This window comes from Macrotis lagotis, chromosome 2 (genome assembly GCF_037893015.1).
Source record: "Macrotis lagotis isolate mMagLag1 chromosome 2, bilby.v1.9.chrom.fasta, whole genome shotgun sequence".
Lineage (NCBI taxonomy): Eukaryota > Metazoa > Chordata > Mammalia > Peramelemorphia > Peramelidae > Macrotis > Macrotis lagotis.
In genome coordinates this window covers 266,298,378-266,313,835 of record NC_133659.1, presented here as the reverse complement: position 1 = coordinate 266,313,835, position 15,458 = coordinate 266,298,378, and the positions used below count along the sequence as shown (strand labels likewise).

Below are 15,458 nucleotides of genomic sequence, written 5' to 3'. Positions count from 1 at the left end.
TCACACAGCTAATGAGCATCTGAGGTCATATTTGAACTCATGAAGATGAGCCTTCCTGACTCCAGGTCCATCACTCTCTACATTGCACCACCTGGCTGCCCCACAATGGTTCATATTTGCATAGTAGAAAAGTGGTAAATGGTAAGATTAATGTCCTCATTGCAATAAGCTACAGAATTCAAACTATAGTCCATATATTTTAAATAGAAAAAATGTTTCTGCTATGCTATGTATCCTTTGGTATAATAGGCCCACAGAAACATAGAGTCAGGAGAACGGGTCATCTAGTCCATCCCCCTCAGTTTACAAATTAGAAATTTTCAACTCAATAAAATAACTTGCCCAGAATTTTCCAATAAGCAAGTAGCTGAGTCGAGATTCAAACAAAGAATGTTGCCTCTAGACCTCACACTCTTTCCATTATTTCATGGGAGTTGGAATGTAAATAAATATTCTAGAGACATAGCAAAGTACAAACAATATGAAAACTATTTAGCAGAAGTAATACACACTGATTATCTCAGTTCTTAAAATACTCAGATTGGAATGAAACTCAGCATTTTGCATGGTTATTGCTCATTATTTTAATTTTGTATCTCATAACAGTATAAGGTATTTCTTCACATAGTTGATTATTTACCACATTTATATTTACCTCATTTATATATACATGTATGCATATATAATAAATTATATTTATCTACATTCATTTGACGTTTTGTCTACCTACTATGTGCAGGAGACTCTTCTAGCTGTATATAAAGGCAAAAAAGATAAGATATTTGCCTTATGGAACTTACAACTTAATACTACATAGCACAGGTTAGTCAAGGATATCATTTTTATTTTTTCAATTTTTATTTATTAAAGACAATGAGGTTGAGTGACTTGCCCAAGGTCACACAGCTAGGCAATTATTAAGTGTCTGAGGCCAGATTTGAATTCAGGTATTCTTGACTCCAAGGGTGGTGCTCCATCCACTATATCACCTAGCTTCCCCCAAGATGGCATTTTTAAAAGATCTTTTGTCTCAGTAAGTCATGATATTCTTAATAGTTCTTTAAATTGAGAATGGATGGCAAGCAAGAAAGCTAGCTATCCCAGTTTCCCATTAAGGACAGCCCTAATGGTGGTACCTTTGCCCCAGGTACATCCATCCCTCTTCCCTATGTACATTTACAAATTCTTATTGCTGTACCTGCTGCTGTTATTCTAAATACAGAGATGAGAGGATCCTAGCAGCCTGTGTTTAGAACTGAAAGAATTATAGGATTAAAGGATCAGATATTTATAGCTGGAATAAAACTTGGAGACTATTGAATCCTCATTTTACAAATGAGAACATGACTACTAGGTCTGTTTCCTATGGAAGATCAAAGATAGAAAAGGTAAAACAAATATATTCAAAGCAGTGCTTTTTGATGTAGTAAAGAGCTGGAAACAAAATAGTATGTGACTAAACATTTTGAAGGTAAATGAATGTCAATCAATAGTAAACATTCACTGATAATATTGGCACATAATAGGAGCTTTATGTATGCTTCTTCTTCCACTCCTCATTATGTGTTAATTTTCCCCATTTAATGATGTTGTGTATTTTCAAGAATTCTAAAATAGGAATCTCCTGGTGAAAGAGAGATTAGGCTGGTTCTGTTTGATCCTGGTGGGGAGGAAGGGAGGGAGGGAGGAAGAGAGGAAAGAAGGGAGGAAAGAAGGAAGAAAGAAGGAATGGAGAGAGGGAGGAAGGGAAGAAGGGAGGAAGAAAGGGAAGGATGAGGGGAGGATGGGGAGGAAGAGAAGAAAGATGGGAGGGAAGAGGGGAGAAAAAGAGGGAGGAAGAAAGAAAAGGAGGGAGGGAGAAAGGGAGGAAGGAAAGAAGGAAAGAAGGAAGGGAGGAGAGTAAGAAGGAAAAAAGGGAGGGAGGAGGGATGGGAGGAAATATTTATTAAGTATCTATTCTATGCCAGGCACTGTTAAACTCTTTACAAATATTATCTCATTTGAACTTCACACCTACTTTAGAAGGTAGATACTACTATTATTATTTCCATTTTTCAGCAGGAAATCAAGGCCCAGGTACGAAAGCTAGCAAGTGTCTAAGGGTGTATTTGAACTCAGTCCTTCCTAACTCTAGGTTTTGAGCTTTATACATTATACCACCAAGCTGCCTCTAAATGCTATTGTGAGGATTAAAAGAGATAATATGTAGAGCACTTTGCAATTCTTAAAGTGCCATATAAACACCAATGATGATCTTTATTTTTTTCTCTGTCTTCTTATTGGCATGCCTATGCATTATTATCCTGACTTAAAAATTAACCCTCTAGCCTCCTGCTCTGACACAACATTGTTACCCCATTCTTGACCCCAGCTTCTAAATAATGATCTATCCCCATAAGTTGCCCAATGTAAAATTCCCAGGATGCTACTGCCTTGTATTTTCATTCTATGAGCTTGTACTCTAACCTCCACTTCCTGCCAAAGACTCCAACCTTACCAGATTCCCACTTCTTATCAGTAAGTATTCTCCATAATTATTCCACCTGAGCCCCCATAGTGCTGCTGCCCTCACTAGCTCTATGCCATCCCTCCAACCAGGCTTTCCACCTCTAGCATCAGGAATAGTGATCAGATACCCTCTAGTATTTCTGGAATGCACCTGTCTGTTGATTTTCCCATGATTCCACTCACCATCTTTGTGACATCCTTGAATAGAATGCTTCTTTCTCATCACCATTTCAGTATTTATATTGTCTTCTTCTATCCGAATGTAAGCTCCTTGGGGGCAAGTACTGCCTTGCTTTATTTTTATTGTATCCTCAGTACCTGGCCCTGAAGAAGATGTAAAAAAGTCTAATTGAGTCTTTAGTTTTGCTTTGGGGAGTCAGCAAGCAGCTTTGGGAATCTCAGATGTTTTAAACATAATCAGCATCCTTGTTTTTTTACTCTAGATGCTTGACCTTGCTAATAAGCAAAGCCTAAATAATTAAAGGGAGTGAACACAGCTGCACATTCTTTGATATTTCTTTCCTTTGATTGTATTCTACAACTGGTTTTTCTTTACAAGCTGTTAATTGTCCAAATTGATAGAAGTTGTTTCCTCTATAATGCAGGATCATCTCACCTTGAGTCTTGCTCTTTGGGGTAGAGAAATCCAATTTAATAACAACAATAGCTAGCCCTTTAAGGTTTGTAAAATCTCTTTACAAATAGAATCTCACTGGATCCTCATAACAACCCTGGCAAATAGGTAATATTATTACCTCCATTTTATATGAGAGGAAAGAGGAAGGCAGAAGTTGTGTCTTATTCAGGGTCACATAGTTGAATTTAAACTCAGAATTTTCTGACTTCAGGTCTCATGTCTATTCACTACATCACCTAGATGCCTGTCTAAATTTTAATATCTCTCTCTCTCTCTCTCCTTTGTCCTTGAAACTTGTGATTGCATAATAAAGTTTTACTTGATCCTGAACTTCTTTGATTTATTAGAAATTTTTTTTCTAATTTAACAGAGCACAGTGCTTAATATTGTTCCATTCATTTATTTACCAATTCATTCATTCCTATTTCACTAAAATGTGAAGACAATGTGACCTCTGCTACTGAATTATGCCAATTTGAGTTCTTACAAGAAGGAAATGACAATTATTTAACGTTTCGAAGATAAACATTTTTTTAATAAACTGTATTTCTTGCCCTTCATCTTTAAGAATTATTTTTTTGCTTAAGGTTCTTTGTTCATTCTTATGTAGGGAGATAGCATCATGGGTCAAAATACTGCATTGCCATCAGGAATGTGGTCTAAATAAATGAAAGACAGTAATTTTACTTCTTAGTTTACTTTTGGTTCTGGCTCAAATTTATTTTTGTGCCAACTTGAGAGAATTTTGGGAATGTCTCATATTGGAAGTCTATAAACTCAGCCCAGACATAAGCCTGGAAAAAAAGACTTCATCTTAGTCTAGAGACTTGAATTGTCTTTTGTTATTTGAATATACTGACTATGATTATCAGGGTAGTTTCTTACCAGGGAATTTCTTGCCACTATACTATAGCATACTGAATTTGAAATAGCCTGTAGGTGGCATTGAAGAGATGAAGCCCAGAAAATGATAGAGGGGAAAACTCTCAACAAAGACCACCTGTTCCACAACCAACATGTGGTTATTACTGACCTACATGCTGCAGTACTTGGATAGTACCAACATTTCTAGAAATTACCAAGTGCCCCAGCTTAGTAACCAATCCAGTGGAGATGCCACCTGGGAATAGCACTATGGTATTACCAGAAGAGGTAGGCAACCTTATAATATCAGAGACATGAGTTGTTCTTCCAGGTAAGAACTCCACAATACATTCCTGGCTATGTGCTTACTTTCCTCTCTGAAAGTTTGTGTATCTGTGGGAGAGTGTGCCCCTAGATGTATAGGAGGGATGTTCAATAGTGATTTCCTACTATGATATTCTATGAAATGCCTTTGCTTTGATTGAATTTTATTCTCTGGAGGATTGGTGTGGGGGAAACAGACAAATAGATGAATGGGGGATAACAGGTTTCTAAATGGATGAGGAAGTCCTTGAACCTGTGATAATTTTTGTAGAGGGTCCAGGCACTAAATTTGGAAGATTCAAACTCTATCTTCAATATCTTAAGTATTCATTGGATAGAAGAAAATATGCATGCATACATGCCTGTATGTATGTACATGTATATGCATATATATGTATGTATGTATGTATGTATGTATGTATGTATTTTTCCCCAGTATGTGATTTGACAGCAATGTGTATAGATAGCATATGGGTCTGTATTTTCAGGTCTGATCAGCTTCTGTGGAGGAACTATCAAATTGTGTAAAGTGCATTTAGGTACTCTGGTAATCAATATTGTTGAACTTTGGGGGGTATATTGTGATTAGACATTGGATTTAGTAATTTGCATGGATAAGCAGCTGTTAGATACTTGATACTCATTCATAGGAATTAACCTTTACCAAGTACTACTAATTACAGGAGCATCTTTTAACCTTACTGACAGAGATATTGTCTTGGTTTTATGTCAGGGGTGGGGAAACTTTTTTTTTTTAACCAAGGACTGCCTAGATATTTATAACATCACTCGAAGGTTATATTTGTTCAAATATTTAATTAACCCCTAAAAAACTTCTAGATTTATTGAATTTTGAGTCCCTACCTATAGTTGCCTTGTCAACACCATGCCAAAATTGACCCCTTCTTTATAGCATGCTGAGAAAATATCGAGATATAAAGTAAAGGATAAGAAATACAGGCATTGAGAAATAGAAATAGAATTGTGTATGCTATCATAGTTGTTTAGTCATTTTGCATGACTCTTCATGACCTCATTTTGTGGGGTTTTTTGGCAAAAATATTGAAGTATTTTGCCATTTCCTTCTCCAGTTCATTTTATATATGAGGAAATTAAAACCAAGTCACTTGATTTGCCCAAGGTCATAGAACAAATAAATATCTTTGGTCAGATTTAAATTCAGGAAGTAATGTCTTCCTGACTTCCAATCTGGCACTCTACCCACTTTACTACCTAATTGCTCACATTGCCTTTAATGATAACATATTCTAGCATTGCCAAAATATACAACTATTAATGAGACTGCTTGAACATTAATTGACAAACCTAAAATCATAAAAGTGATTACAATGACCAGGAATTATCAAGCAAGCTCAGTACCTTCCTGTTGGAAAAAAAAAGGGAAGACTAAGGACAAAGTAAAGGACATGCGGATCCTTAGCCTTTTTTGTGCTAAGGATCCCTTTGGTAATAGTCTGGCCAAGCCCATGTGATTCTTCTCAGAAGAATATTTGTAAATGCATAAACCAAAATGCTTAAGATTGAAAATAAAACCAAATATACTGAAATCTAGTTGTCGAAATATTTTTTAAAGATCATAGAACCTAGGTTTGGAACCCTGAATAGGAACAACTTATTCATCACCTAATTGTATCCTACTCTTTGTGATCCCATTTGGTATTCTCTTGGTAAAAATTCTGGAGAGGTTTGTCATTTCCTTGTCCATCTCATTTTATAGATGAGGAAACCAAGGCATAAAAGGTTGAGTGACTTATGTAAGGTCACTAAAGATTAGATTTGAACTCAGGAAAATGAATCTTCCTGATTCCAGGCAGGGTACTCTATCCAGAGATACTAATATGCCTGAGAACAATAACAACAACATAAATTCAGTTAGATGTGGACAAAAGCAGCAGAGTCACCTCCCTCTTATCAAAACAAATCTCAGTGTTGGCTCAAGCAGACCTGAGTAAACCCTTTGTACCTTATACTGGTCCTATTTAGACCGGAGGATCTGGGAACACTACTAAACCAAGAGAATGATGGTCCCCCAAAACCCATTGCATTTATTTGCCCATTAAAAAATAGAGAGGCTCTTTAACACATACACAGATTAAGTTCTTGACTTTGAAGTGGACCATCATTGAGGAACAAAGATTATGTGTAGAGAGCTAACTGGAATGTTTAGAAAAACAATGATGTACTGATCTATATTCTGAGAAGAGGCAAATTGGATGCTGAATAGAAACACTGGCCAACTCAGAACTTAGAGTATAATCTACCAATCAAGGAAGACTAATATGGAAGCAAATGGTCTGTGACATAAGCCATATGTGTTCATAACTAAGGTGCTAACCCCCCCCCACTAAGGAACAAGGTTGTGATACCCAGGGAGCTGTACCACAGTCAAATGAAAGTGGAGCAAATGGAAGATTCTGGGACTCTTGCCAGAGGTTGTGCCATTGGTGGATGTGAACTTGGTTGTCTTGAATTAATGATCTGAAATAATATTTCACTTGTTCTTAGCTGTCAGGGGGTAATAGCTTCATGGAGAAGAGCTACAAGAAATGCTCTAATATATGAAGTGAGACAGTAACTTTTGGATTTCAAATTTCAGTCCCTAGAGATCATTTTATCATTGAGACTATGGCAGAAAATGGAGCAGAGGGTTGAATTGGCATCTGATCCCACACAAGTCACTCAGAAGCAATAGTGCTTTCCAGTAGAATGTAAACTTCTGGAGGACGGGTCTTGTATTTGTATAACCAGCACTGAAGGCAGTGTTTATCTCAGTACAAATGGTTTGAATAGATGAATGAGCATCCATTAAGCACTTACTATGGGTCAAGCACTGGAATACAAAGAGGAAAGTGAGACACTTGTTACCCTCCAGGACTTTACCTTCTAATGAAGGAGTCAATACATATGGGGGGACCCCAAAGAGGAGCCTTTTAATTTGAGAAGTCCTAGGGATAGTGGGTGGAACCATAGAGAAATGAAGCTGCCCCTTCTAATAGCAATGGCAGGAAAATTTACAAATCCCAAAGGAAGAGGTGGAAGGGGTGAGAGGTACTGAGAGAAGAATTGGAGAAGAATGTGAAGCATGACTAAACCTAACTAGATAATGGTGGTTCATGTCAGTTTATACTCATGCACTCACTATCCAGAGTAGTATATGGACTAGTATACTTAAATCCCTCAAGGACATTTTCTCAGTAGATCTGGTATATCAGATTGTTCTGTATCTGGGAAAGAGGCAAGAAGATGGATGGGGATAGAAACACAGGAAGGGAATACTGGGATATGGGAACATAGTTTTAGCAGGAAGATAGTAAGATCAAATTCTGAGACACTGATTTTAAGGAACCAATTGAGATAGCTAATAGGCATCTAATAATAATCTCAAATTTAAGGGAGAGGATGAAATCAATATAGATTTAGGATGCATCCAGAAAGTTTTATAAAGTCATTTGAGTAAAGACATTTTGAAGAAGGGGCAGCTGGGTTGCTCAGTGGCTAGAGCACCAGCCCTGGAGTCGGGACGACCTGAGTTCAAATCCAACCTTAAGACACTTAATATTTACCTAGTTGTATGACCTTGGACAAGTTACTTAACCCCATTGCCTTGACAGAAAGAAAGAAAGAAAGAAAGAAAGAAAGAAAGAAAGAAAGAAAGAAAGAAAGAAAGAAAGAAAAGAAAAGAAAATCGGGGCGGTTAGGTGGCACAGAGGATAAAGCACTGGCCCTGGAGTCAGGAGTACCTGGGTTCAAATCCAGTCTCAGACACTTAATAATTACCTAGCCCTGTGGCCTTGGGCAAGCCACTTAACCCCATTTGCCTTGCAAAAAAAAACTAAAAAAAAGAAAGAAAAGAAATCTTGAAAAGAAGAGTATTAAATCAAGAATTCTATTTCATGTGCTGTGGTAGGCATTGAATCAATACAAAATTGATTAATACCCAAGATTAATACCCAAGGTCATTAAACACCATACTATGAGATTGGATACTTATGTCAAGAGAGGATACTTGCATAGTAAGAAACAAATTTTTCTAGCTCAAAATGGCATCTGATGTGCAGAAGGAATGTGAGACTGGCAGCTGATGTGTTCAAAGGGAAGTGCTGCCAAATCATACAGCATACTGGGAGAACTTAAGTACCAGCAAAGAAAGCACTGGAGATCGTATCTCTAATTTTTTTTCTTTTTTTTCATATTGGAAGGAGAAAAGAAACAGGAAAAAATATATGTGACATATATGTAGTGACTATTATTTCACTGAGAATATGCAATCAGTGATACCCAACTAGGAATCAAAACTTTTCTGTAGTTGAGAAGCTTTTGTGGGACAAATATTTTTATGCAAATAGCTTCCAGAATCCACCATGATTAAAGTAGAGATTTTGGAAACAAACCACTAAAGGTGATTTTGGCTTTGATAGTAATAAAAGAAGTCTTGAAACCTATTTTCTTCACCCTTTGGAGACGTATCCTGAATCAGATGGTAGAGCACAGGCTGCTGGGAGTGTATGCTATAGTGAAAAGGTCACTTGTTTGGAGTTAAAGGATTCAGTTTCAAAACTTTATTCTGCCACTTATGTGACTTTGGAAAGTCACTTCACTCTATGATCTCAGTTTCCTCATCTATAAAATGATCAAGTTAGACTAGATGCCCCTTCCAGTTCTAAACCTAGGATCTTATGAACTTGTTGGAACCTTGAAGCCTGGAAGGTTCAATAAAGACAGGATGGAACCAAGAATGATGCTACATATCTAAGGTTTAAGCAAGTCATATTTGCCTATTAACTTGTGCATTGGAGTCTCATAGGATGAAAAAATCCAGATTCTCACATTCAGGACATACCTATCATGTCGGATTTTTTTAATTCATATCCCTACCAATAAGCACAATTCTTTGCATTATAGTTAATAACAAAATTTCATTCATTCATGTATTCACTTATTCACATCTTCACTGAATAGAAAGTTACCTACTACTTCCCTATGATCTCAATTCATAAAAGCTCTATAAGAAACATGCCACAGCATAAGTTGGTTAGCAGGAAAACAGTGTTATTCTGCAATTTCCTGATGTGCCAAGAATGTATTAAAATAGAAAAATCAACTTGTTGAAAGATGAAACAACTAGCCAGTCTATAAGACAGCCCCAGAGAAGGGCCACAGTCATGCAGAGAAAACCAATACAATCACCTATGGCATGGTTCTGGAGAGTTCTGCATGCTCCATCATGGGAAGGAGGAAAGGGGCAATAAGAGGCAGCCAATAGATTTCTAGAAACTGTCTTACTAGTCACAGACTGTCAAAGCTAGATAATGACTCAGAAGATGAGTCATTGAGTCATATTGAGAAGAGAGTAATAGTATTATTATTATTTTTATTATTACTCAAAAGAAAATAGAAGGAAGACCAGAAGGAAAAAACCAACCAGGGCAACTTTGAAAGTTACATATTGAATTTATTATGTATTGAATTTATTGTATGCTCCAAAAAGAAGGTTAATGCTGTATGAAAAAGAGAGTAGCAATTTCTTGTACAATCATTTTGCTAATCAGTACCCTCCCACTGAGATTATCTCCTTTACACTTAGCATGTATCCTGTATGTACAAATTAGTTTGTGTGCTGTCTTCCCCATTAGATTGTAAATTTTTTGAGGTTTAGGGCTATATTTTTGTGCTTTGTAAGCCCAGAGTTTAGCCCAGGGTCTGGAACACAGAAAAGCCTTTAACAAACACTTGTAGACTGAAAAAGGCCTCTTTTCTTATGTCCTTCTTTATAAAATGAAATGTTCATTTTAATTGACATTTGTTAAGTTCAGAATAAAAATAAGTAACTCAGAATATGATGGCTGAGGTTATGGAAAAAATTTGAGGGCTGATATTTACTGGAGGGTCATGGAAAAAAACTAAATAAGTCCTAGTCCCTGGAGGGGGGTGGGGCTCTGCTTATATAGGAGAGAAGGGTTGGACTAAGACTCAGAAGTTTCTTTCTTTCCTTACTGAGTAAATTATCGAGACACCTGGTAAAGAGAGATACCTGTGAGATGGAGTCAGCCTGAGATATTCATAATCTCAAGATTAGGACTGCAAGCCCGTAGGACTAAAGATACTTATGGTCAGTCAAAGCCATTCACTTAGCTCAGCAGGTCAGCTAGGTCTGTTAGGCTGGAAATCACCAGTTTAATAATGAGTTTGGGAAAGGGGGGAAATGGTCTATTATATACCCCAGGGACAGTGATTATCCTAATGCAATTAATATATGATTTGTGTGTAATCACCACATATGCTTTTATGGGTTACATGTGACTTCCATGTTTGTTTATAAGAAGTTTCACTGCTATGTTAAGCATTATTGCTAACATGTTGCCATGTAACATCATATGTGTATAATTTTATGGAGCATGTTTCTGAATGCATGCAACCTTGATATGTTGATGCTATATGTTTTGTGTCCTTACTTTAATAGATGCTATGTTTTTAAATTCTATCATTTAAATGTATGCATATTTTATATGTATATATGTGTGTGTCTATAAATGTATATATTTCATACTGGCAAGTTAGTCACATACTAATGATAGCCACATGCAATTTTAGGATGAATGCTAAGTATTAGTTATCTACTCTGGTATTAGGAATTGGACTATGGAACTGCAGGCTATTTGCCACTTTCTCTGATTCATGACATATATTCACATTTATACAGGGTATCATCCATTGATTTGCCAGCACTATAGATTTTCCACTTGAGTAGAAGGGAGAGAGAATTTTTTGGCTGACAAAAATATAGTAATAAGCTAGGATGACTTCATGGCTGACAAATAGTATAATAAAGATAGGAATTGATGTAGAAGACAATGACTTTGCCTCTAGCTTGCTTTTTTGTTCTGACTCAAATCTATTTATATGCTAAGCCAAAAAGGAGCTTTGATATATGTTACTCTAAGTTAGATAGTTGTAACAGGGGTCTGAGATTTCTTCCCAGACACAGGTTTTGAAAAGGTGATTTCATCTTATCTCTCAGGTACTTCATCTGGCTTTTGTTAGTTGGGTGGGGTATTGAAGACTAAAGAACTGGCTCTTATTGGGGAAAGATACTAGATATATCCTAGCAGATTGAAGGTGAAATGACTTAAATCATGAGTGGGGAAATTTTGGGATATTTAGAACATCATTATGGACTATATTTGGTCAAACATTTAATAAATTCATCCCTAAAAAATCCTAGATTTATTGAATTTCAAGTCCTACCTGTGGTTGCTTGTCAAAACCACACCAATATGGCCCAGAGATCAGAGGTTTCCTACTTGAAAGAGATGAAACCCACAAGAAGCAAGAGGTTGCCATTTCTAGAAGAGATTACAAGATGCCCAACCAACAGGGACCAACAACAGAGCAATATTTCCAGTAGAATTGTCACCTCTTGCAAGAAGCCCAATGAAAACAGCAGAATGGTATCATCAGAAGACATAGCAGCACCAAAGATATGACTTGCCCCTTTGGGTGTGTGACCCAGTTACAAATCTTTCCATGATCTGTGCTCCTTATGTTTGATCCCTGTGTGTACCTATTCTTCCAACTGGTGATATATATTTATATATTTCCCCCTAAATAATAAGGGATAGGGAATATTTTATTATGGTTGTGTGTGTGTGTGTGTGTGTGTGTGTGTGTGTGTGTGTGTGTGTGTATGTATGTGTGTGTTCTACAATCTCATGAAATTCCTTTGGTTTGAACTAATGATTTCATCTGTCTGACTAGAGAAACAATATAAATTAATGTCTGGGGGCTCATGAGTAATGGTTTTGGTAGGAAAAGGCCCAGAGTGTAACTTGAAACTGGAATATCTATATTCCAAGAACCAAAAATATGAGATAGTGTTTTGTTCTGATTTTTTTTTGTCACCTCATTGCTTTTATAAGAGTTCCTAATAGAATTTGCTGGGAAAGTGAATAACTACAATCAGCATATTTTTCAATTCATAGTCTTAGATTTTTGGGGGTGCAGTTCAAGGCAGGAATTGGGGAAGAGAACTCTTCTGGCTGTCAATTCTTGCTAGGGACAATGAACTTGGCAGTGTCTCTATTAGATTATTAGGGTAATACTTGTATTTGTATCAGTCTCTGGGATTACAAAGTGTTTTCACAGATGGAAAAGGGGAAAGCAGGGATGAATTTTAGAGGTCCCATATAATATAATCCCCTTATTTTACAGAAGAGAGTGCGGGGGGAGAAATGGGCCTGCTGACAGGTCATGTAGAAAACTAAAGAGTAGTAGAGATGGGTAGAGTTTTAATTAGCCACCTTTTCACCAGTGCAAGTAGTACTCTGTGGCATGAAACAACGCCCAATATTCATTTTTAAGACATAGTGAGATACTAAGATATCACATTATAGTGGAGGCAGACACCATATGGAATCCTTGCTCTTTTGAGCAGAAACATTAGTACATTTCTGCAGTCATCCAATGGGGGTGAGATGGGGAGGATTTCCTATTTTAATTATGATTATTGCTATCTAGGTGCTGTTGCCTATACTGACACCTACACCAGCCACTGATTCTACATTGAGAAAAACTACAAGAGCTATCAGTGTTCTTAATTTCATTGTATTGGGGAAAAGTTCTGAGCATCTTACTCTACCTATAGACTGTAGCTGGAGCCTTAGAAATCAGATGTTATAGCTCATAGACTAGAATTCATTTCACTATCTCAGTCGTTTCCACACTCTATCCTTTGATCCTGGTAACAACATTGTGAGGCAAGTAATTTAAGTGTTATCCTCTCCTTTGGAACAAATAATCTTAGAGAGATTATAATAGTTAATATTTCTATAAGACTTAAAATGTTTTCCCTATAAAACCTCTGTGAGACCTTAGGCACAAAGATTATGATTTCCATTTTATAGATGAAGAAATTCAGGTTTAGAGAATTTAGGTGATTTAACAGTGAATGACACATAACTAGAACTAGAGTGAGAATTTGAGACCAGTGGCCATTGGCTCTAAATTCATTACTCATTTCACTATTGCATGTTATAGTTGAAAGATCAGTGGATAAAGGAAATCTGTGAAAGGTTTCTGACTTCTGGTTAATACAGTTATCATTTTTTGATTTCAGACAACTAATGCTGAGGCATGTCTCTCACCTATTGGTAAAGAGTAGACGAAAAATGGGTAGAAGATAGATATGTTTTCATGAAATGACTGTGTTGATTTGTTTTGCTTGAATAGGTAGAAATTTATATGAGCATATATGTCCATGTATATATTTATATCTATAGGTATATGCAGATATATTTGATACAAAGGAGAACAAATGGAGTCTGGTGAGTAGTGTGAGTAATGCCAGAGTGTGTTTACATGATCATATACATACATATATGTATGTATGCGCACATATGCATATATTTGTATATTTATGTTTATATATGTGAATACATACATATATATGTTCATGTGTGTATGTTCTTCAGGTGAACATGGCACCTATACCAAAATTTACTGAATTCCAAGTCATAAAAGTTTCAAAAAACAAATGCAGAAATATTAAAAGCATTCTTTACTGACCACAATGCAATAAAAATTATAATCAATAAAAGACATTTCAAGAAAAAATTCAGGAGACAAAATAATTTGATTCTAAGGAATTGGTGAGTCAAAACTAAACAGAAGATACAATATGAAATTTCATCAAAGAAAATGACAGTGATGAAACAAAAAACTAGTCCTTATAGGAAATTTCACATCTCAACCATTTTCATCAACAAGAGAAAGAACAGCTCAATGAATTGTGCTTGAAGAAAAAAACAAAAAGGTGAAAAAGAGAAAAGCATTGAAGGAGTGGATAACTACACTCTGAGCCAGAGGGTAGAATCCCACTCATTTAGGACAGATGTACTCATTAGAGGGAGGTTATAACCAAAGGACTAGGAAAAACAAAAAAAAAAATGATAGCAGAGAGAAGGGAGAAAACATTATCTGAGGAAAAACGTTTTGCTTCTGATACTACTTTTCAGATACTTTGGAGCAGAATTTTTCCTTCAAGTCCTTGCACTTAGGAGTCACTTTCTGTTTCTGTCCTATGATTCTATCTGCTGTGAGCTTCTGGCTCTATTACGATCATCTGACCAGTTTGTGATTTGGTGACACCATGACTGTTTTGGTTCTGGAAAGTGGTTATCATTTTTAGAAATTTTTTTTCTCTTTTTGTGGAATATGCTTTATGTACCTGGTCTTCTTGGTGTGCCATTTACTTAGAACCAAGATCTGGGTTATTCAGCAGTAGGCATAAATACAGTCTTGGTCTAATTATAATTTGAAGGGGGTGGAATATTTGTTTTTCACAAATCTTGGGTGCTGATATGGAAAGCCTATTCTCTATATAACTATTAAATCACAAATTCAGTTTTTGATCATGAATTCTCAAAAAAAGGAGTGGCAAAACCTTGCTTTGGGGCTTTAAATAAAGTAGTATCAAGAAAAGAGAATAGTTCTTAGAATTTGATGAACTGTTTATTTTCAAGCAAGCTGTTATTGACCTGTGTTCTCATGGACCCAAAGAACTGCACCTACATACCTTTGCTCAATATTTGCTTATGCATCTTCCTTTATTGTTCACTTATATTTAGCAAAATAATTTTTAAAAATTAATTTCCTTGCTGATCTGGATCCAGATCCAGAACTTGTATGTAAGTTAGTTTGCCCTTGGCCCGAGAAACTTTCACTTTCCAAGCACAAATGTCAGTAACATCAGTACCAGAATTGCCATATTGAGTAGAAGAGGTAACCAGGTAAACCTAAGCATTCAAGAATAAATTCAGTTCTACTACAATTCATTCTGGTAGCTTTCCCAGACTATTTTTAATATCAATGTGCTGGTTGCCAAAGCATGATTTAATGGAAAGAGAACAGAAGCTAGAGAGAGAGGATATGAGTTCAACATCAGTTTGTCTTCTTCCTATTTTTCCTTCTCTGGTCCTCAGGGTTTTCATCATGAAAAATGTGATTTGAGAAAGGATGAACTAGAGGAACTCTAAGGTCCCTCCCTGATATAAGTCTATGATTTTATGATCGTTTACTCCCCAGTTCAGTGAATCTAGGAGCAAAAGCT

At 36.3% G+C, this 15,458-nt stretch overlaps 1 protein-coding gene across 3 annotated transcripts in view; it reads right to left on the bottom strand.

Moving 5' to 3' along the window:
- Positions 1-15,458, bottom strand: part of KCNMB4 (potassium calcium-activated channel subfamily M regulatory beta subunit 4) — a 171,076-nt gene that overhangs the window by 47,265 nt on the left and 108,353 nt on the right. For all 3 annotated transcript variants that reach the window (XR_012476159.1, XR_012476163.1, XR_012476160.1), the window contains exon 5: positions 2,692-2,832. The gene's annotated coding sequence lies outside the window, so the exon portion shown is untranslated. The remainder of the gene's footprint in view (positions 1-2,691; positions 2,833-15,458) is intronic.